Genomic DNA, 25,097 nt, shown 5'->3' on the forward strand with positions numbered 1-25,097 from the left:
CAACCAGGCAAGCCCCCCCTTGATCACCAGATATCGCCTATTCTTCTCTATACTGCTTGCATTAGAGTAGTGTAGCATGTTACTGCTTTCGGTTAATCCTATTCTGCTGCATAGCCTGTCATTGTTGCTACAGTTGTTACCCTTACCTGCAATCCTAAATGCTTAGCATAGGATGCTAGTATTCCATCAGTGGCCTTACACTCTTGTCCGTCTGCCATGCTATACTATTGGGCCGTGATCACTTCGGGAGGTGATCACGGGCATATGCTATATACTTTATACTGTTACATTACTTATGATACTATTTGGAGATGGGGGCTGAAGGGGCAGGTGGCTCCATCCCGGTAGAGGTGGGCCCGGGTTCCCGACGGCCCCGACTGTTACTTTGTGGTGGAGCGACATGGCCGGTTGAGACCACCTAGGGGAGAGGTGGGCCTGGCCCTGGTCGGCGTTCGTGGATACTTCAAATTAACACGCTTAACGAGATCTTGGTATTTGATCTGAGTCTGGCCACTGTCCTATACGCACTAACCAACTACGGGGAACAGTTATGGGCACTCGGCGTCGTGGTATCAGCCAAAGCCTTCGTGACGTCAGCGACTGAGCGGCGTGCGCCGGATTGGACTGGAATGCCTGCTAGGCTAGGTCTACTTCCGGCCGCCCTCGCAACATGCAGGTGTGCAATGGGCGATGGGCCCAGACCCCTGCGCCATAGGATTTAGACCGGCGTGCTAACCTCTCTGTTGTGCCTAGGTAGGGCTGTGACGTGTCGATTTTCCGAGGCCGGGCATGACCCAGGAAAGTGTGTCCGGCCAAATGGGATCGAGCGTGTTGGGTTATGTGGTGCACCCCTGCAGGGAAGTTTATCTATTCGAATAGCCGTGTCCCTTGGTAAAAGGACGACCCGGAGTTGTACCTTGACCTTATGACAACTAGAACTGGATACTTAATAAAACACACCCTTCCAAGTGCCAGATACCACCCGATGATTGCTCTCTCACAGGTTGATGAGGAGAGGATCGTTGGGGTAGGATTATGCTATACGATGCTACTTGGTGAACTTACCATCTACTCTCTTCTACATGCTGCAAGATGGAGGCTGCCAGAAGCGTAGTCTTCGACATGATTAGCTATCCCCCTCTTATTCTGGCATTCTGCAGTTCAGTCCACTGATATGGCCCCTTTACACATATACCCATGCATATGTAGTGTATATCCTTGCTTGCGAGTACTTTGGATGAGTACTCACGGTTGCTTTTCTCCCTCTTTCCCCTCTTTCCATTTCTTCCTGGTTGTCACAACCAGATGTTGGAGCCCAGGAGCCAGACGCCACCATCGACGATGACTCCTACTACAGTAGAGGTGCCTACTACTACGTGCAGGCCGCTGACGACGACCAGGAGTAGTTTAGGAGGATCATAGGCAGGAGGCCTGCGCCTCTTTCGATCTGTATCCCAGTTTGTGCTAGCCATCTTATGGCAACTTGTTTAACGTATGTCTGTACTCAGATATTGTTGCTTCCGCTGACTCGTCTATGATTGAGCACTTGTATTCGAGCCCTCGAGGCCCCTGGCTTGTATTATGATGCTTGTATGACTTATTTTATTTTCAGAGTTGTGTTGTGATATCTTCCTGTGAGGCCCTGATCTTGATCGTACATGTTTGCGTGTATGATTAGTGTACGATTGAATCGGGGGCGTCACATCTTGTCACTCCTTATTCTCCTCATATCGATATCTCACCCAAAACTTGAAAACTTCAATCACACAAAACTTAACGGAACTTCGTGAGATAGGTTAGTATGATGAAGAGCAAACCATTTCACTTTGGTACTATCAAAAACAAGATTCATAATTGTTCTCACACAATGCCTACTGTAGCATATCATTTCCATAACTTATATTGAGCAATATAAGCCATAGAAACTACAAAGCAAGCAAACTATGCATTGAAAATAGAATCTGTCAAAAACAGAACAGTCTGTAATGATCTGGATAACTACTATACTTCTGCTACTCCAAAACTTACGATTTTTTTTGACCACGTGATAAATTTGTATATTAAACTTCTGCAAAAAGAATCAACTTAAAATCACTCTTCTGTTAAAAATGGGACCCATTTTTGTGAGCGCAAAGTTTCTGTTTTTCCTGCAGGGTCAAATCAACTATCACCCAACATGATCCCAAGGGCTTTACTTGACACTTTATTGAAACAAAGCAATAAGACATGATCAATACAGTAGCATAATCATTAAAACACAAAAACAGTAGGTAAAAGTGTTGGGTTGTCTCCAAAAAGCGCTTTTCTTTAATGCCTTTTTAGCTAGGCATGATGATTTCAATGATGCTCACATAAAAGTAAAGAATTGAAACACAAAGAGAGCATCATGAAGCATATGACTAGGACATTTAAGTCTAAAACACTTCCTATGCATATGGATTTTGTGAGCAAATAATTCATGGGAACAAGAATCATCTAGCATAGGAAGGCAAAACAAACATAACTTCAAGATTTTCAACACATAGAGAGGAAACTTGATATTATTGCAATTCCTACAAGCATATGTTCCTCCCTCATAATAATTTTCAGTAGCATCATGAATGAATTCAACAATATAACGATCACATAAAGCATTCTTTTCATGACCCACAAGCATAGAAATTTTACTACGCTCCACATAAGCAAATTTATTCTCATGAATAGTAGTGGGAGCAAACTCAACAAAATAACTATCATGTGATTGAAAATTAAAATCATGATGACAAGTTTCATGGTTATCGTTATTCAATATAGCATACATGTCATCACCATAATCATCATAGGTAGCAACTTTTTTTATCATAATCAATCGTGAAATCTTCCAACATAGTGGAATCATCATTAAATAAAGTCATGGCCTCTCCAAATCCACTTTCATCAATATAATTATCATAAATAGGAGGCATGCTTTCATCATAATAAATTTTCTCAACAAAACTTCGGGGATTAAAAATATCATCTTCATCAAACATAACATCCCCAAGCTTATGCCTTTGCGTATCATTAGCATCATGGATATTCAAAGAATTTGTACTAACAACATTGCAACCATGCTCATCATTCAAATATTTTGTGCCAAACATTTTATTGACTTCTTCTTCTAACAATTGATCACAATTTTCCGAACCATCATTTTCAAGAAAGATATTATAAAGATGATCAATAATATGATGCAACCTCAATTCCATTTTTATGTAGTTTTCTTTTATAAACCAAACTAGTGATAAAACAAGAAACTAAAAGATTCAGTTACAAGATCTAAAGCTATACCTTCATGCACTCACCTTCCAGGCAACGACGCCAGAAAAGAGCTTCGTTGACGGGATTTGAGTGCCGCTTTCCTAACCTCCCCCGCAACAGCGCCAGAAAAGAGCTTGATGTCTACTACGCAACTTTATTCTTGTAGACACTTGTTGGGCCTCCAAGCGCAATGTTTTGTGGGACAGTAGCAATTTTCCCTCAAGTGGATGACCTAAGGTTTATCAATCCATGAGAGGTGTAGGATGAAGATGGTCTCTCTCAAACGACCCTGCAACCAAATACAAGAAATCTCTTGTGTCCCCAACACACCCAATACAATGGCAAATTGTATAGGTGCACTAGTTCGGCGAAGAGATGGTGATAAAAGTGTAATATGGATGGTAGAAATATATTTTTATAATCTGAATAAATAAAAACATCAAGGTAGCAAATAGTAAAGGGCACAAAAATGGTATTGCAATGCTTGAAAACAAGGCCTAGGGTCCGTACTTTCGCTAGTGCAATCTCTCAACAATGATAACATAGTTGGATCATATGATTATCCCTCAAAGTGTAATAAAGAATCACTCCCGAGTTACTATTAGCGGAGAACAAAAGATAGAAGTTGTTTGTAGGGTATGAAACCAACTCAAAGCTATTCTTTCCGTTCGATCTATCCTAGTGTTCGTACTAGAATAACGCAAGCTATTCTTTCCGATCAATCAAATCAAGAGTTCGTAATAAGATAACACTAAAGCAAATTCATATTCATAATACTCAATCCAGACAAAGAACTACAAAGAGACCCCAAAATTTTCATCGGAGAAAAACGTGCATCAACCCCTATGCATAGATTACCCCAATATCACCATGGAAATCCGCGAGTTGAATGCCATAACATATATCAAGTGAATCAATAAGATACCCCAATTGTCACTTCAAGTATTCATATTGCAAGACATATATCATGTGTTCTCATCTCTGAATATTCAATCCCAGAAGACAAAACTTCAAAGGGTAAAGATTGAATCCATCATAACAAGAGTATAGAGGGTAGAAACATCATATGATCCAACTATATTAACATAGCCCATGATAGAAATCACGAGAGAGAGGGAGAGAGAGAGATTAAACACATAGCTACTGGTACAAACCCTCAGCCTTGAGGAAGGACTACTCCCTCCTCATCGTGGTGGCCGACGGGATGATGAAGATGGCCACCGGAGATGATTCCCCCTCCGGAAGGGTGCCGGAACAGGTCTAGATTGGTTTTCGGTGGCTACGGAGCCTTTCCGCGGGGGAACTTCTGATCTAGGTTAACCCCGATGGGTTTCGGAATTTTGGGAATTTATAGTGCAAAGAGGGGGTGCGGGAGGCCACCGAGGTGGGCACAACCCACCTGGGGGCGCCAGGGGGGCCTGGCGCACCCTGGTGGGTTGTGCCCCCCTCGGGGCACCCCCAGGTGCAGCTCTGGCCCATTGGGTTCCTTCTAGTCCATAAAAAATCCACAAAAAAGTTTTGCGGTGTTTGGACTCCGTTTGATATTGATTTTCTGCGATGTAAAAAACAAGCAAAAAACAGCAACTAGCACCGGGCACTGGGTCAATAGGTTAGTCCAAAAAATGATATAAAGTTGCTATAAAATATTTGTAAAACATCCAAGAATGATAAAATAACATCATGAATACTTCATAAATTATAGATACGTTGGAGACGTATCAGTTAGCACTGTTTAGAGATTGAACTAGTGGAAGTATTGAAAGTGCGTTATAGCGAGTAGGGGGGTGAATAGGCAATTTTTACAAATTCGTAACTGAGGAAATCCTACTTGAGGAATTTGCTAAGTGATGAAATACAAGCAGCGGATAAACTACTCGGGTGCATACATAACAAGAGAGTAGCATAGTCATCATGATGAAATGAAACATACACGGAGCACAGGTAGCGTGTAAACAGGATAAGCAGGCAGAAGACAAGGTGACTGAAGAAATAGGATTGAGGAAATTAAGAAAGTCTTCAGTCAAAGTCTTCAAATAGTAACGATCATTTTCATCAAGACATGAGCGAGGAAATGAAAGGGTTGAGGAAATAGAACTAGTAGCTCGGTGAAGACAGTGATTTGGTAGACGAGTTCCAACTGCTGTGGTAGTTGTACGTCTGGTTGGAGCGGCTTGGTATTTAAACCAAAGGACACACAGTCCCAAGACACACAGTCCTTACCATATTCTCCTTGAGCTAAGGACACACAGACCTCGCCCAATCACTCATGGTAAGTCTTTAGGTGACTTCCAAACCTTCACAGACTTGGTCACTCGGCGATCCAAAATTCCTCTTGCATGCTCTAGACCTTAACGCCTAACCGTCTGGAAGATGCACAGTCTTGAAAGGTAACAAGCGTCAGTTCCACATAGGAACAATCTCTTCAGTGATGCTCGATCACTTTGGGTTTTAGGTGTTGGGGTTTTGGGTTTTTCCTCACTGATGATTTTCTTTCAAAGTCATCGGAGGATGGGATGCTCTAAGTGACAAGTGTCAGTTTCTCTGAGAGCAGCCAACCAGCTAGTGGTTGAGGGGGGGTATTTATAGCCGGGGCGCAGCCCAACATGATAAGACATAAATGCCCCTAATGATATGACCGTTATGTGGATAAGATATTTGGGACAGCTGGCGCAAAGCACAACAACAGTCGGAAATTTGAGCTCTCAAATTCCTGAGGGCTATCATATTCCTCACTATAGGCAATTCACACTGGCGAATTCCTAACTGATGAGGACATTAATACCATTGTTACACCCACAGCCCCTGCTTCTATACATACTTGACCAATTACTAGAGCTCGCGCACGCCAATTAAATTATTAGGTACTTTCTTTTCTTGGTAATGATTCTAATGTTCATGAGAATCTGATGCTGCCTAAATTGGGTACATTTGTCTTGCTTACAAATGAAGGGCCTAGCTTGGACAAGAAGGATGAACATTGGAGCAAGATCAAGCATGGATATGATGGCATGCGCAAGGGGAACAAGAACGGAGTTACAAGTGATGGTTTCAGGACATTGAAGCCACCATAATGAGTGCATGAAGCCTTGGACGAAATATAGAAGATGCCACTTCATAAATTTCGTCTAGAGGCTGTTATAGGTGCTGCGTCACCTTATTATTGGGCCAGGCCCATGTAATTTTGAAATACTTGAGTATAGGCTATTTTTGGAGTCCGTATGTGTGGGGAAACAAGAGATAGGGTTGGTTTCGGACCCCTCCTGCAAGGGCCACGAAATCCCTCCTCTTCCTCCATATATACACCACTTAGGGCACCGTTTAGACTTTGGGTTTTGTTTAGATTCAAAGTTTGCCATAGCTGCAACTTCACGTACTTCGTTTGTGTTCAACGACCAGACCAAGACGTCACAGAACCCTACCTTGATCAATAAAGCTTTCATCTTATATTCGCAATATCCAGATTGCAATCTTAGTTTCTTGCTTGTTCTTCGTTTGCTTGCAGGAAATAGACCTTCGTGGTCAGGTTGATCGTGCTCCGGCGTGGTCAATAACCCTCGGAAGTTGGTTTAGCAATTGCTAAGGCGCGACGTCTCACACGTTCATAGTTGGATCATCAAAGTCTACTCCCACAGAAAACAACAATCACTTTCTCATCAAAAGACGGGACACCTTTGTCTCTATCAAGTGGTTTCAGATTTCCAGGTTGCTTGGTGAGATTTTACAGTTTTTCGTAGTTTAGATTGAGTCTGTTCTTCATACCTACAGTCCACGAAAAAGCCACAAAAAAATTAGGGTTAGTTCATCATATCTGAACCAGTTTGAGCCTTTGCATAGTCTTTTAAGTATTTCGCTTTGTTGAATTTGCGGTTGCATCGTCGTGTCAAGTTGTTGGTCTTAGCGTCTAGTCTTTTAGAGTTTCAAGTTCTGGTCATAAGTTGTCACGCAGCTGCATCATCATCGCTCCTGCCATGTACCACCACCACTTATCCGCCACCGCTCTGAATCCATATACCACCACCGATCCGTATCCATATACCACCATCGATCCGTATCCATATACCACCACCGCTACCATATACCACCACCGCTGCCATATACCACCACCGCTGCTATATGCTACCATCATATATCCACCACCAATCCGATTTCTTTTCATATTCGGTTTGTTTTCGAGATCCATCTATTTTCCGATTCGTGTTTCCTTGCCTGAGTAGGTTTAAAAAAACGAGTGGAGACGCCCGGGCAGTTTTTAGGCCAAAATTTCGGCTGGTGAAAATATTTTTTCCCTATCCTATTTTTAGGGTTTTTGAGTATTTTGAGACACGTGCCAAGGAAAAAAATCTGTAGAGGAGTATTATCTGGAATTACAGACTGGCATGATTAGATGTGGTATCGTTGAGGATAATGAAGCTATGCTTGCATGTTTTATGGGTGGATTAAATAAAGAGATTTAGACCATTCTAGATTATAAGGAGTATACACTGCTACAACGAGGTGCTATACAAATGGTTTTTAACCCCTTTCTGCAATGGCATTTGGAACCGTCGCCAAGTGAGTGTGGGCGATAGGGGGGGTCCTTCCCACATGACCCAAATACCGACTGTGATGGCAATGCGAGCACAAACAAGTAGCGAGTATGATAAGTAGACAATCACACACATTCGCTTTCCCAAACCGTATGCGATAACTAATTAAGAAGATTAGCTAATCGTCCTACGTGTGTCGGACATGATTACGAAACGTCGGACCGTGTAACATCATTTTACACGACAGTTATCGCACACACTATTCTGTGGTGCAATGTTTACGACGCATACTTCATCAGAAACTATTCATGTTTGCGAATCATGTATGATAAGGCAACTATCACAAACGTTTAGTTTGCCCGCACCATTTGCGATATTGTCTGACATGCAACTGTGTGCATGCTTGCACACATTTCCTCTTTGTGAACCGTGTCGGAGTATGGTGTATATTGCAAATGTTTGTATTTTACCAACCATGTGTGCCGTAACGACCTGGAGAGCATAATTTCACCGTAATTTAATTGCTGCTATTTCAAACTATACCGGATTTGAATTTGAATGTATGCTATAGCTTTATTCATATCCATCAGGTTCAAACAACCAATGCATTATTCGATTCATAGGTACATATGTTCAAGAATTACATAAGAACCAAATAAAGAATATGAACCACAGTTGTATACTTGTACTATTAAAGACGGTAAAGAAAGAGGCGAAATACATTCTGGTTGCTGAACAAGGTGAAGCGGAATACCCATATTGTGCCCTCCTCCATGCAGAAGGCACACACGACTCTAGTCCAACCCCTTGTGATGGCCAACCGCCCATACTTTACGGTCTTCATGAAAACATCTAGATAATCATCGTGTTCTGGTAGAAATACTTTAACCTTTGCATGCCCACCAATCATGTAGTTCGAGAGGTAATCTTGAGTAAACTGCTTTGGGGACCACTGCAAAGGAAAAAGATTCAGACATTGTCATCTAACACAACTCATTATGGGCATTAAAAAGAAAGCTGCATAGTTCTTACTTACCATCCTGCAGTTCGCTGTTGTCTTGGATAAAGTGTAAAAAATTGTTTAATTTCCATCTTTTGACCCATTTTACTAACAATCTTTATCAGCTTCCTCACTTGATGTTGGTTCATCGATATCTCATTGCCCCATACGCAGAAAAGGTCGAAGCGCGGATCTTTACCAATGACATATGTACCTAAAAGCACCAGGTTAATATTAGAAGCTAAACAGTAATTGCGCAATGATGTATGATACGTCCATTTTGCATCATGCTTTTATATCAATATTTATTGCACTATGGGCTGTTATTACACATTACATCACAATACTTATGCCTATTCTCTCTTATTTTACAAGGTTTACATAAGGAGGGAGAATGCCGGCAGCTGGAATTCTGGGCTGGAAAAGGAGCAAATATTAGAGACCTATTCTGCACAACTCCAAAAGTCCTGAAACTCCACGAAAGTTATTTTTGGAAATAATAAAAAATACTGAGCGGAAGAAATACGTCAGGGGGGCCACCACCTGTCCACGAGGGTGGGGGGCGCGCCCTACCCCCCAGGGCGCGCCCCCTGCCTCGTGGGCCCCTGTTGGCTCTCCGGTGGCCATCTTCTGCTATATGAAGTCTTTCGTCCAGAAAAAAATCATAAGAAACCTCTCGGGACGAGACTCCGCCGCCACGAGGCGGAACCTTGGCGGAACCAATCTAGGGCTCCGGCAGAGCTGTTTTGCCGGGGACACTTCCCTCCGGGAGGGGGAAATCATCGCCATCGTCATCACCAATGCTCCTCTCTTCGGGAGAGGGCAATCTCCATCAACATCTTCACCAGCACCATCTCCTCTCAAAACCCTAGTTCATCTCTTGTATCCAATTCTTGTCTCTAAGTTCGGGATTGGTACTTGCAGGTTGCTAGTAGTGTTGATTACTCCTTGTAGTTGATGCTAGTTGGTTTAATTGGTGGAAGATCATATGTTCAGATCCTATATGCATATTAATACCCCTCTGATTATGAACATGAATATGCTTTGTGAGTAGTTACGTTTGTTCCTGAGGACATGGGAGAAGTCTTGCTATTAGTAGTCATGTGAATTTGGTACTCGTTCGATATTTTGATGAGTGTATGTTGTCTATCCTCTAGTGGTGTTATGTGAGCGTCGACTACATAACACTTCACCATTATTTGGGCCTAGAGGAAGGCATTGGGAAGTAATAAGTAGATGATGGGTTGCTAGAGTGACAAAAGCTTAAACCCTAGTTTATGCGTTGCTTCGTAAGGGGCTGATTTGGATCCATATGTTTCATGCTATGGTTAGGTTTACCTTAATACTTTTGTTGTAGTTGCGGATGCTTGCAATAGAGGTTAATCATAAGTGGGATGCTTGTTCAAGTAAGAATAGCACCCAAGCACCGGTCCACCCACATATCAAATTATCAAAGTACCGAACGCGAATCATATGAACGTGATGAAAACTAGCTTGACGATAATTCCCATGTGTCCTCGGGAGCGCTTTTCTCTATATAAGAGTTTGTCCAGGCTTGTCCTTTGCTACAAAAAGGATTGGGCCACCTTGCTGCACTTTATTTACTTTTGTTACTTGTTGCTCGTTACAAATTATCCTATCACAAAACTATCTGTTACCACTTATTTCAGTACTTGCAGAGAATACCTTGCTGAAAACCGCTTATCATTTCCTTCTGCTCCTCATTGGGTTCGACACTCTTACTTATCGAAAGGACTACGATAGATCCCCTATACTTGTGGGTCATCAAGACTCTTTTCTGGCACCGTTGCCGGGGAGTGAAGCGCCTTTGGTAGGTGGAATTTGGTAAGGAAAAATTTATATAGTGTGCTGAAATTTACTGTCACTTGTTACTATGGAAAGTAATCCTCTGAGGGGCTTGTTCGGGGTATCTTCACCCCGACCAGTAGAGCAAAGAGTTGCTCCTCAACCTACTGAACCTACTGAAAATGAAAATGAAAATATTCACTTTGAGATTCCTTCGGGTATGTTAGAAAAACTGCTAGCTAATCCTTTTGCAGGAGATGGAACAAAGCATCCTGATGAGCACCTAATATATGTGGATGAAGTTTGTGGATTATTTAAGCTTGCAGGTATACCCGGAGATGTTATTAAGAGGAAGGTCTTCCCTTTATCTTTGAAGGGAGACGCATCGACATGGTATAGGCTATGTGATGATACGGGGTCATGGAACTACAAACGATTGAAATTGGAATTTCATCAGAAGTTTTATCCTATGCATCTTGTTCATTGTGATCGCAATTATATATATAATTTTTGGCTTCGCGAAGGAGAAAGCATCGGTCAATCTTGGGGGAGGCTTAAATCAATGTTATATTCATGTCCCAATCATGAGCTCTCAAGAGAAATAATTATTCAAAGTTTTTATGCTCGGCTTTCTGATAATAATCGCACCATGCTCGATACTTCTTGTGCTGGCTCTTTTATGATGAAGACTATTGAATTCAAATGGAATTTATTGGATAGAATTAAACGCAACTCTGAAGATTGGGATCTCGACGAAGGTAAGGAGTTAGGTATGTCACCTAAGTTTGATTGTGTTAAATCTTTTATGGATACCGATGTTTTCCGTAAGTTTAGCACTAAATATGGACTTGACTCTGAGATAGTAGCTTCTTTCTGTGAATCTTTTTCTACTTATGTTAATCTCCCCAAGGAGAAGTGGTTTAAATATCATCCTCCCATAGAAGTAAAAGTAGCTGCACCTACTAAAGTTGAAGAAAAGAATGTCACTTATAATGATCCTGTTGTTCCTACTTCTTATGTTGAGAAACCACCTTTCCCTGTTAGAATAAAGGATCATGCTAAAGCTTCAACTGTGGTTTGTAAAAGCAATATTAGAACTTATACACCTCCTGAGCAAATTAAAGTTGAACCTAATATTGCTATTGTTAAAGATCTCTTGTCTGATAATATCGATGGGCATGTTATTTATTTCTGTGAGGAAACTGCTAGAATTGCCAAAACTTGTGCTAAAGATAAACATAGACCTGTGGTAGGCATGCCTGTTATTTCTGTTAAAATAGCAGATCATTGTTATCATGGCTTATGTGATATGTGTGCTAGTGCTAGTGCAATACCCATTGACTTATACAAAGAAATTAAGCATGATATTGCACCCGCTGAGTTAGAAGATATTGATGTCACAATTAAACTTGCCAATAGAGATACTATTTCGCCAATGGGAATTGTTAGAGATGTTGAAGTCTTGTGTCGGAAAACTAAATATCCTGCTGATTTTCTCGTTCTTGGTTCCCCACAAGATATCTATTGTCCCATTATATTTGGTAGACCCTTCTTGAACATCGTTAATGCTAGGATAGACTGCGAAAAGGATGTTGTTACTATCGGTCTAGGTGATATGTCTCATGAGTTTAATTTCTCTAAATTTAGTAGACAACACCGTGAAGAAGAATTGCCTAGTAAGGATGAAATTATTGGTCTTGCTTCTATTGCTGTACCTCCTAGTGATCCTTTAGAACAATATTTACTAGACCATGAAAATGATATGTTTATGAATGAAAGACGGGAAATAGATGAAGTATTCTTTAAACAGGAACCTATCCTGAAACAGAATTTGCCTGTTGAAATCCTAGGGGATCCTCCTCCACCCAAGGGCGATCCCGTGTTTGAGCTTAAACCGTTGCCTGATACTCTTAAATATGCTTATCTTGATGAGAAAAAGATATATCCTGTTATTATTAGTGCTAACCTTTCAGAGCATGAAGAAGAAAGATTATTGAAAACTTTGAAGAAGCACCGTGCTGCTATTGGATATACTCTTGATGATCTTAAGGGCATTAGTCCCACTCTATGTCAACATAAAATAAATTTGGAAGAAGATGCCAAACCAGTTCGTGATCATCAACGACGGCTGGATCCTAAGATGAAAGAAGTGGTAAGAAAATAAATATTAAAGCTCCTTGAGGCAGGTATAATTTACCCTGTTGCTGATAGTCAGTGGGTAAGTCCTGTCCATTGTGTCCCTAAGAAGGGAGGTGTTACCGTAGTTCCTAATGATAAAGTGGAATTGATTCCGCAAAGAATTATTACAGGTTATAGGATGGTAATTGATTTCCGCAAATTAAATAAGGCTACTAAGAAAGATCATTACCCCTTACCTTTTATCGATCAAATGCTAGAAATATTATCCAAACATACACATTTTTGCTTTCTAGATGGTTATTCTGGTTTCTCTCAAATACCTGTGTCAACCAATGATCAATCAAAGACTACTTTTACTTGCCCTTTTGGTACTTTTGCTTATAGACGTATGCCTTTTGGTTTATGTAATGCACCTGCTACCTTTCAAAGATGCATGATGGCTATATTCTCTGACTTTTGTGAAATGATTTGTGAGGTTTTCATGGACGACTTCTCCGTCTACGGATCCTCTTTTGATGATTGCTTGAGGAACCTTGATCGAGTTTTGCAGAGATGTGAAGAAACTAATCTTGTCTTGAATTGGGAAAAGTGCCACTTTATGGTTAATGAAGGTATTGTCTTGGGGCATAAAGTTTCTGCAAGAGGTATTGAGGTTGATAAAGCAAGGTTGATGCCATTGAAAAGATGCCATGTCCCAAGGACATCAAAGGTATAAGAAGTTTCCTTGGTCACGCCCGTTTTTATAGGAGGTTCATTAAGGACTTCTCAAAAATTTCTCGGCCTCTGACTAATTTATTACAAAAAATATATACCATTTGTCTTTGATGATGATTGTATAGAAGCATTTGAAATACTTAAGAAAGCATTGATCTCTACACCTATTGTTCAGCCACCTGATTGGAATTTACCCTTTGAAATTATGTGTGATGCTAGTGATTATGCTGTGGGTGCTGTTCTAGGGCAAAGAGTTGATAAGAAATTAAATGTTATTCATTATGCTAGTAAAACTCTAGACAATGCTCAAAGAAATTATGCTACTACTGAAAAAGAATTCTTAGCAGTTGTATTTGCTTATGATAAGTTCAGACCTTATATTGTCGATTCTAAAGTAACTATTCACACGGATCATGCTGCTATTAAATATCTTATGGAAAAGAAAGATGCTAAACCTAGACTTATTAGATGGGTTCTCTTGCTACAAGAATTTGATTTGCATATTATTGATAGAAAGGGAGCTGAGAACCCCGTTGCAGACAACTTGTCTAGGTTAGAAAATGTTCTTGATGACCCACTACCTATTGATGATAGCTATCCTGATGAGCAATTAAATGTCATAAATGCTTCTCGTACTGCTCCATGGTATGCTGATTATGCTAATTATATTGTGGCTAAATTTGTACCACCTAGTTTTACATACCAACAAAAGAAAAAGTTTTTCTATGCTTTGAGACATTACTTTTGGGATGACCCACATCTTTATAAAGAAGGAGTAGATGCTGTTATTAGACGTTGTGTACCTGAGCATGAACAGGAACAGATCCTATGCAAGTGTCACTCCGAGGCTTATGGAGGACACCAAGCTGGAGATAGAACTGCACATAAGGTATTGCAATCCGGTTTTTATTGGCCTACTCTCTTCAAGGATGCCCGTAAGTTTGTCTTATCTTGTGATGAATGTCAAAGAATTGGTAATATTAGTAGACGTCAAGAAATGCCTATGAACTATTCACTTGTTATTGAACCATTTGATGTTTGGGGCTTTGATTATATGGGACCTTTTCCTGCCTCTAATGGATATACACATATTTTAGTTGCTGTTGATTACGTTACTAAGTGGGTAGAAGCTATTCCAAGTAGTAGTGCCGATCATAACACCTCTATTAAAATGCTTAAGGAAGTTATTTTTCCGAGGTTTGGAGTCCCTAGATATTTAATGACTGATGGTGGTTCACATTTTATTCATGGTGCTTTTCGTAAAATGCTTGCTAAATATGATGTTAATCATAGAATTGCATCTCCTTATCACCCTCAGTCAAGTTGTCAAGTAGAATTGAGTAATAGAGAGCTAAAATTAATTTTGCAAAAGACTATCAATAGATCTAGGAAGAATTGGTCCAAGAAACTTGATGATGCATTATGGGCCTATAGAACTGCATATAAAAATCCTATGGGTATGTCTCCGTATAAAATGGTTTATGGAAAAGCATGTCACTTACCTCTCGAACTAGAACATAAGGCATATTGGGCTATTAAAGAGCTCAATTATGATTTCAAACTTGCCGGTGAAAAGAGGTTATTTGATATTAGCTCACTTGATGGATGGAGAACCCAAGCTTATGAAAATGCCAAGTTGTTTAAAGAAAAAGTTAAAAGATGGCATGACAAAAGGATACAAAAGCGTGAGTTTAATGTAGGTGATTATGTATTGCTATACAACTCTCGTTTAAGATTTTTTACAGGAAAACTTCTCTCTAAATGGGAAGGTCCTTACGTTATCGAGGAGCTCTATCGTTCCGGTGCCATAAAAATCAACAACTTCGAAGGCACAAATCCGAAGGTGGTGAACGGTCAAAGAATCAAACATTATATCTCAGGTAATCCCATAAATGTTGAAACCAATGTTATTGAAACCGTAACCCCGGAGGAATACATAAGGGACACTTTCCGGAACGTTTCAGACTCCTAAAAGGAATAGGTATGTGGTACGGTAAGTAAACCGAATCCAAAACAGTTCTAAAGGCAATATTTCTCCATTTTGGAATATTTAAAAATAAAAAATAAGAAGCAGTCCGGGAAGGACACCAGGGCCCCACGAGGGTGGAGGGCGCGCCCTACCCTACTGGGCGCGCCCCCTACCTCGTGGGCACCTCATGTGCTCTCCTGACTCCGTTTTCTTGCACGATACGTATTTTGGTCGGTAAAAATTCATTATATAATCTCCCGAAGGTTTTGACTCCTCTATCACGCAAATATCCTCTGTTCTTGTTTCGAGCTGCTTCCTGTCAGGGTTGTCAAGGCCAGGCATCATGTCGTCCCCCTCCTCCAACAATGGTGACAACGATGCTTGGCTAATGAAGATAGAGCTGAAGAGGGAAGAACCCATGGAGATCAACAAGAATGAAGGGATCAAGAAGGCCACGGGGGATCAAGCTCCGGCAGCAGGAGACATCCTTCAACTTGATCACAATGTTCTTACCCCAACTGAGATCGAAGCTTTCAAGATGATTGAGTTAGCTCGTATACAGAACAAGTATCTCACACGTGAAAATATTTTGTTGAAGGAGCATATCGTTGCACTCAAGGGCATTATCCGCAAGCTGGAGGACCTCTTACGCTCGATGTGCGACTATCCATCATCACCTCCACCTTCTTCACCAACAAAGGAGACATAATCACATGGGTATGGGCACTCCCCTTGGCAACTGCCAAGCTTGGGGGAGGTGCCCCGGTATTGTATCACCATCACACTCCTATCTTTACCCTTTTTCTTAAGTTCGATCCTAATAGTAGTATCTTGATCTAGTAGAATAATGTTTTGGTATGATTAGTTTTGAGTTTTGCTTTATGATCTTTCTATGTCATCGAGTCCGTGAGCTATATAATAAAGAGTAGTGTTGAGTCAAGGGCTTGATTATCTTGCTATGATCTTGAGTGAATAAAAGAAAAGAGAAAAGAATAAAAAGAAACAAAGAGATCATATTGATCTTATGGAGAGTAATGACTTCACATAGAAAGAATATGATGATTAAAAATTGTTGAGAGTTGGCAAACATAGCTTTGGTCATCGTTGCAATTAATAGGAAGTACTAAAGAAAGAGAGGTTTCACATATAAATATATTATCATCGACATCTTTTATGATTGGGAGCACTCATTAAAATATGACACGCTAAAGAGTTGATGTTGGACAAGGAAGACAACGTAATGGGTTATGTTTTCTTATATCTGAGATAAAATATATTTTTTAAAAAAATCCTACCATTTTCTGCAGCGCGTCCCTTGCTATGCAACAGAATTTGTAGTGCACAATCTTTCCCTTTACATAAATCAAGACTGCAGGGATGTCATACTGAACACAAACCATGGATTTACAATCGTTGCTACCGTAAGACTTGATGAACGTGGTGACTCCTATTTTGGCACTAGCCTTTGGAAAGAAATTTCTAAGTTTTATGTACTGAAAGCTGGCACTAAAATTGCACTGCACATAAAAGAGCCTGGTCATGAGATATATGCTAACTTCCCCGACGATATCATCCATCCAGACTTTGTTTGAAGTAAGTTTTCTTTTCTTTTTAATTGTATAGTATTTAAGCAACCAATTGTTATTCCATTTTCTTACTATATTCCTACCTAATAACTTCTAGTTACCAATACACTTTCTTATTGCCATGTTTTAACTCAATATTCTATGTACTCCCACTTCTATCAGAAAGCGCTGCTAATAGGGAGACTCCGGCGGTGGAGAACGGGGCTGCCAACAAGCGGAGGCGGGGTGAGCAAGAACCGCAAGCAACTCCAGTAAGCCTAGACTTCATCAGGACCCTCCCCGATGATATCTTGACAGTCATCATCTCCATCCTCCCAATCAAATATGGGGTATGGACAACCGTCCTTCCTCGATGGTGGCGCCCCCTATGGAACACCACCCCTCTCGACCTCATCGACACCCACGAGCTCTGCCATGGCTATCGCAAAAGTTTGGATGTGTTTGCCAAGATCCTCGGCAGTCACCTTGGCCCAACCAGAGGCCTTACAATGGGCAAGTTCCATTCCAACGGCAAGGACCGATCCAAGCTTGACGACTAGTTCCGATCCCCCGCCCTAGATCAGCTCGAGGAGCTCACTTTTGATGATGGGCATATGCGCTTGCTGCGAACGTCCACGCTCCGCCTCGCGCCCATGCTGCGTGTCGCCAAGTTTAGGAACTGCCATCCCCCTTAATGACGCGCCCACTCTTATTCTACCACGACTGAAGCACCTCGAGCTCATCGCCGTCTGCCTCCCAAACAGTGACATGGAGCGCCTGCTCCGTGGCTGTACTGCACTCGAGTACCTTCGTCTTCGGGTGATCAATGGGTTGAGTAGCTTCCACATCACCTCCATGACTCTCCGGACTATTTATGTGTGTTGCTTGTGCGGCAAGAAGACATCACAAGATGTGTACCACATATGGTCATTGAGGACACACCTGCACTTGAGAGATTACTTGTTGTTGATCAAGAAGGTCCAATAAGAATCAATGTCATTTTGCGCCAAAATTAACAGTGGTGGGATACCCGTCTGACAAATACTCCGAACTTGTTATTGGATCCACACCCGTTCAGGTACAACAGCCGCCTTCTACCTCTGCTTCTAGAAATTAACATTATTCCTAATTTTGAAGATGCATGTTCGTCTGTCATCCAGAAAATGATTCCGACAAGCTTGAACCTGAAACTACGCACAGTGAAGGTCTTGGCACTAGAATCTATCAGCCCCAACCTAGAGCAAGTTGTCAGTTTCTTGAGATGCTTTCGGTGCCTAGAGAAGCTATATATCGACGTGATGTTCCTTTCCTGTTAAATGTTAACCATAAGGGACTTCAATTTGTGACACCTTTTTCCAAGTTTATAATGACAATGTACTCCGATTTCTGAAGGATTCTTTTGGTGGATTTCAGTACATATATGTCCCCCCCATATTGGTTGCTTGATCCATATGGTTACAATCCATAAGCATTTCTCCTTTGGATTCACCTGTACTAGTTTTCTTAGGGAACTTTTCATCCACTCCAACCTCTTGTGAAGAAGGCTAGATTTTTCTAGATTGTAATCAAATGCCCATGTTAATCATGTCGGATCGAAGATGGCATGTTAGTGCATTTTACAAATCCTGCAAACCAAATAGGCCTGTAGTAGTGTTCAAAACTACATGTAGGCACTAACACGTTTTCTTCTTTTGCAGATAAGATTAGGCCCAGTGGTGGATAATGTGATACAATATAACAATCATGTCGAATGCCTAGATCTACATCTCTCAGAAATTAGTTTGAACTCCTAACGAGTGTCGGTGTTCTGGGAAACAGGGTACCTAGACCTGCCTGCCTGCGGCCCGCGGCGTGGCTCCATCGACGGCCTGGTACGACCCATCTTTAGCATCAACAAGACAAGACCCTCGCGTGGCGGACGGCGCCAAGACCTCCGGAGGGAGCGGCCTCCTCAGGCTAGCTTTCGAGAAGCCGAGATTCCTATGCAAGCATCCACCTCCTGAGCCTCGGGTGATGCAAGCCATGACGATGAAGGCCAGGCGGGCGCCAGCAAAGGCAGTACAATAGGTTTCCTCTTTGGTGCTAAGGAGGCAAGTGCAGGCGCGGGGTCCCGAGGAATCACCCAAAGGTTTCCATTCCCGTGCTACAAGACCAAGACCAAGATGTCATCGCTGAGCCCACCACAACGTCACGACCAGAAGCTTTGCAGGTGAAGATCACCTTTCGTCAGGATAAGATGTACTTCTTGTCCCCCTTCAAACTTGGCCAATGTGGGATCCCTTCCCGCCTTCATTTTGGAGGAAGAGGACCGAGGCCACTATAAATATAAGCTAGCCACTACCATGAAGGGGGATGAGATCCTAAGATCACACCCACACGAGAACAGACCTCCTGAGGTTGTTCTTCCCCTGTACTAGTTCATCTTCAGCCCCCTGCGAGGCTAATCCACCCCAAAGCAGTAGTAGGGTCTTAGACCGCAAGGTGGCCCGAACCGGGTTAAACTACTGAGTTCCTTTTCTTCCCGTTCATTGAGCTAGGGCGTGAGAGTGATGAGTTGGTAGACTAGAGAGGTTGAGTTCTTCGCACACGCCCCAGAGTTCGAACCTTTCTTGGGTCCACGGAGCCCTAACTCCGACATTTGGCGCACCAGGTAGGGGCGTGTCGAAGCCTCATCTCCACCATTCGCTCCATCACCACCATGGCAGGAGATCCGTGACCTCATGCCGAGCGTTGGGCCGCTCGGCCTGCCTGGGTGGCACCCCTGGCCACGAAGCTCTCCACTCTGCGCTCCTCGTAGCCCGCACGGCCGCTGGCATCGACGACCATCGGCGGCACGGGCCGCCCCCACCCTCTCCTGCGTGGCTCTGTAACCGTGCCACATCACGGTTTTCAGGCTACGCCATGGCGTCGACACTATGCGCTCGCCGGGAGCAGGTGAACACACGGGCCGCACTCATCGTGGCACGAGAGCTGCTGCGATGCAGGCAGGCAGAAGGCGGCCACGCCGCCTTGCTCAGATGGGTCACCGAGCTGCTCGACGCCGCCTGCGAGGGCACAACACCCTTCTGCACCCTGCCTATGCACGGACGCTGCCAGGGGCACGCGCTCGCCCCCGCTGCGTCCGCATGCCCTTCCTTGGGGGTCCAAGGGATCTCGCGGTGGCAACCTGGCCCATGACACCGCTTGCCCAACTCAAGATGCGTTCCCCAGGGTACGGCCGGAGCAGGCGGCCCCTCGCGGTGTCGCACCGAAATACCGCCCCCGGTCGTCGTGACCTGGTATCAGTGACGGGAGACAGTGGAGTAGGGGGACCGGGTGCCGATCTCGGGATGACGGACCCCGGTGCCCCCGCACCCTCATTGATGCGCTCGCTGTGTGCGCAAGGAAGAAGCCTGCGCTCCTTCCCCTCGTCGGCCTGGACATCGGGACCGCCAGGGCCACACCAGGCCGAGGCCCCTAGCGAGCAACCCCGACGCCTTATCATCACCTTCGACATCAACAGCCACCGGGCACCACTAATAGCTTTGGGATACAATTGCGCTAACCTTGGATCGCAGGTGAACCAAGCCATGCTCGTGGCCATGCACCTCAGGGCGTTGGCCCTGCCCCAGGTAGGTGGAACGCACTGGGGCTACGTGGGGGAGCCCGGCTCCAGAGATCCTCCCGCACCACACAGCGTAGGGCGCCACCATGACGGTGGCGTGCGCCGCTCAGAGGTAGGTCCTCCACCGAGGAAGGCAATGATCATGAAGATAGTTATGAAGATATCTAAGGCAATGATAATGAATATAGGCATCACGTCCGTGTCAAGTAGACCGAAACGATTCCATCTACTACTATTACTCCACACATCGACCGCTATCCAACATGCATCTAGAGTATTAAGTTCAAAAGAACAGAGTAACGCATTAAGCAAGATGACATGATGTAGAGGGATAAACTCAAGCAATATGATATAAAGACCATCTTTTTATCCTCGATGGCAACAATACAATACGTGCCTTGCTGCCCCTACTGTCACTTGGAAAGGACACCGCAAGATTGAACCCAAAGCTAAGCACTTCTCCCATTGCAAGAAAGATCAATCTAGTAGGCCAAACGAAACCGATAATTCGAAGAGACTTGCAAAGATATCAAATCATGCATATAAGAATTCAGAGAAGAACCAAATAATATTCATAGATAATCTTGTTCATAAATCCACAATTCATCGGATCTCGGCAAACACACCGCAAAAAGAGTATTACATCGAATAGATCTCCAAGAACATCGAGGATAACTTTGTATTGAGAATCAAAGAGAGAGAAGAAGCCATCTAGCTAATAACTATGGACCCGAAGGTCTGTGGTAAACTACTCATGCTTCATCGGAGAGGCAATGGTGTTGATGTAGAAGGCCTCCATGATCGATTCCCCCTCCGGCAAATTGCCGGAAAAGGCCCCAAGATGGGATCTCATGGGTACAGAAGGTTGCGGCGGTGGAAAAGTGATTTCCCGGCTCTGCCTGATCGATCTAGGGTATAAGAGTATATATAGGCGAAAGAAGTACGTCGGTGGAGCTACGAGGGGCCCACGAGGGTGGGGGCGCGCCTACCCCCTAGGCGCGCCCTCCTGCCTCGTGGCCGCCTCGTAGAGTCCCAGACTTCAACTCCAAGTCTTCTGGATTGCTTTCGGTCCAAGAAAGATCATCATGAAGGTTTCATTCCGTTTGGATTCCGTTTGGTATTCCTTTTCTGCGAAACTCTAAAATAGGCAAAAAAACAGAAATTGGCACTGGGCCTCCGGTTAATAGGTTCGTCCCAAAAATAATATGAAATAGCATATTAAAGCCCATTAAACATCCAAAACAGATAATATAATAGCATGAAATAATAAAAAATTATAGATACGTTGGAGATGTATCAGTGACACTCTCATGTAATAATGAGTTGGGGCTGTACATGCCCCGGAGTCCCCTGAGCGCTGCCCTCGGGCCTCACAGGGGCTCCCACCCACATCCAAGCGGAAGCACCATGCTCCGCGCGGGCAGTCGACACTCTCCCCCAATGACTATGCCCACGCCCGGTGGAAGCACTGAGCTCCACGCTGGTGAGAAGACTAGTGTAGGCGCCGGACGTGGCCGTCTCTTTTTGCCCTTTTCTATAGAACAATTTGTTGTCTTTGGAATGAAATTTGGAGTTTCGCGTGCTTATTAAAAGAAAAAGGGGGGAAGCTTTTCGATTCGCGGTGTTTTGTTGCTCTTTGGTTTGTGTTAAGAAGCATGGCTCATGCTTGCTACTCCTCCCTCGAGCGCCTCGCGAGAAGGGGCGAGTATGGTGTGCGCACTCGGGCCCGAGCAGCGTCAAGGCCCCCTCGGGGCCAAGGGCACAACCTCCGCGGGCCACTGCGTGCACCTTGCCAAAACTTGGCAATTGCTCCTTGCGCGGCGCTCTCGAACAGGCCAGCAGGCACGTCATGAGACTTAAGCCCCCACGCCCCCCCCGAAGGGCCCGCCTCAGGAGAGGAGCGTCTCCGCGATGCAAGAATCCGCTCAAGACCACCAACACCAAAGATAAGTCATGACAACTACTCTAGTCGGGAGCCTTCCGGTTCGCGGTAGCATGTTTCAAAATCAATCTTTAGAGCATATCACCATTTCATACATTATGGGGGAACCCCCTCCAAATATGCTTTCACGCCTCGCAAGGCCATACCCAAAATTTTGGCATACATGTCAGGACGGGAAAGGAAATGCAAGCCTAGCGAGACGCGCTACCGTCGGCGTCGTTGTCTTCATCATCACCATCATCACTGCCCTCTTCAGTTGCGAGCACATCCGCGCTGTCTTCAAGGGCAAACTCCGCGATCAGGTCGTCCACATGGTCATTCACCCAGCTCGCTAGGTCGCACTGGGTGACCCTGGGCACGGGGGCTATTGCAGCATTGAAGTCGAAGTCGGGGTCAAGGCTAAGAAGGTAGCTGAAGACACGTGAGAACGCGCGCCCAAGAAGGCCCCGACTTCTCTCTTCGACGAGCTGGCGTGCCCTCATGGCCCGGTCTTCCAGACAGGTCACAAGTTCGGTGAAGAAGTGGAGGTAGCCGGCATCATCAGCTTCGCGCGGGCGGGAGATGCTTTCTTCGCAGATGGTGTCTTATTAGGCCCAGTTGTCCCTGACCCTGAGGTCCTCGAGCATCAAGGAGCGCTCGTGTTGCATCGTCCGGCGGCGGCCCGCTTCGTCTGTAGCCTTCTCCAGAAGGGACTTGACGCCCGCTGTTGGGGAACGTAGTAATTTCAAAAAATTTCCTACGCACACGCTAGATCATCGTGATGTATAGCAACGAGAGGGGAGAGTGTTGTCCATGTACCCTCGTAGACCGAAAGCGGAAGCGTTTAACACAACGCGGTTGATGTAGTCGTACGTCTTCACGATCCGACCGATCAAGTACCGAACGCACGGCACCTCCGAGTTCTGCACACGTTCAGCTCGATGACGTCCCTCGAACTCCGATCCAGCCGAGTGTTGAGGGAGAGTTTTGTCAGCACGACGGCGTGGTGACAATGATGATGTTCTACCGACGCAGGGCTTCGCCTAAGCACCGCTACGATATTATCGAGGTGTAATATGGTGGAGGGGGCACCGCACACGGCTAAGAGATCAATGATCAATTGTGTGTCTAGAGGTGCCCCCCTGCCCCCGTATATAAAGGAGCAAGGGGGGTTCGGCCGGCCAAAGGGAGAGGCGCGCCAGGAGGAGTCCTACTCCTACCGGGAGTAGGACTCCCCCTTTTCCATGTTGGACTAGGAGAGAGAGGGGGAAGAGGTGGAGGGGAGGAAGGAAAGGGGGGGGGGGCGCTGCCCCCCTCTCCTTATCCTATTCGGACTGGGGGGGAGGGGCGTGCGACCCTGCCTTGGCCTCCTCTCCTCTCTTCCACCTAGGCCCACTAAGGCCCATTAAGTTACCGGGGGGTTCCGGTAACCTCCCGGTACTAAAAATCCCGATTTCACCCGGAACACTTCCGATATCCAAACATAGGCTTCCAATATATCAATCTTTATGTCTCGACCATTTCGAGACTCCTCATTATGTCCGTGATCACATCCGGGACTCCGAACAACCTTCGGTACATCAAAACATATAAAGTCATAATATAACTGTCATCGTAACGTTAAGCGTGCGGACCCTACGGGTTCGAGAACTATGTAGACATGACCGAGACACCTCTCCGGTCAATAACCAATAGCGGAACCTGGATGCTCATATTGGTTCCCACATATTCTACGAAGATCTTTATCGGTCAGACCGCATAACAACATACGTTATTCCCTTTGTCATCGGTATGTTACTTGCCCGAGATTCGATCGTCGGTATCTCGATACCTAGTTCAATCTCGTTACCGGCAAGTCTCTTTACTCGTTCCGTAATACATCATCCCGCAACTAAATCATTAGTCACAATGCCTGCAAGGCTTATAGTGATGTGTATTACTGAGTGGGCCCAGAGATACCTCTCCGACAATCGGAGTGACAAATCCTAATCTCGAAATACGCCAACCCAACAAATACCTTTGGAGACACTAGTAGAGCACCTTTATAATCACCCAGTTACGTTGTGACGTTTGGTAGCACACAAAGTGTTCCTCCGGTAAACGGGAGTTGCATAATCCCATAGTCATAGGAACATGTATAAGTCATGAAGAAAGCAATAGCAACATACTAAACGATCGAGTGCTAAGCTAACGGAATGGGTCAAATTAATCACATCATTCTCCTAATGATGTGATCCCGTTAATCAAATGACAACTCATGTCTATGGCTAGGAAACATAACCATCTTTGATCAACGAGCTAGTCAAGTAGAGGCATACTAGTGACACTCTGTTTGTCTATGTATTCACACAAGTATTATGTTTCCGGTTAATACAATTCTAGCATGAATAATAAACATTTATCATGATATAAGGAAATAAATAATAACTTTATTATTGCCTCTAGGGCATATTTCCTTCAGTCTCCCACTTGCACTAGAGTCAATAATCTAGATTACATAGTAATGATTCTTACACCCATGGAGTCTTGGTGCTGATCATGTTTTGCTCATGGAAGAGGCTTAGTCAACGGGTC

This window comes from Aegilops tauschii, chromosome 4 (assembly GCF_002575655.3).
Source record: "Aegilops tauschii subsp. strangulata cultivar AL8/78 chromosome 4, Aet v6.0, whole genome shotgun sequence".
Taxonomy (NCBI): domain Eukaryota; kingdom Viridiplantae; phylum Streptophyta; class Magnoliopsida; order Poales; family Poaceae; genus Aegilops; species Aegilops tauschii.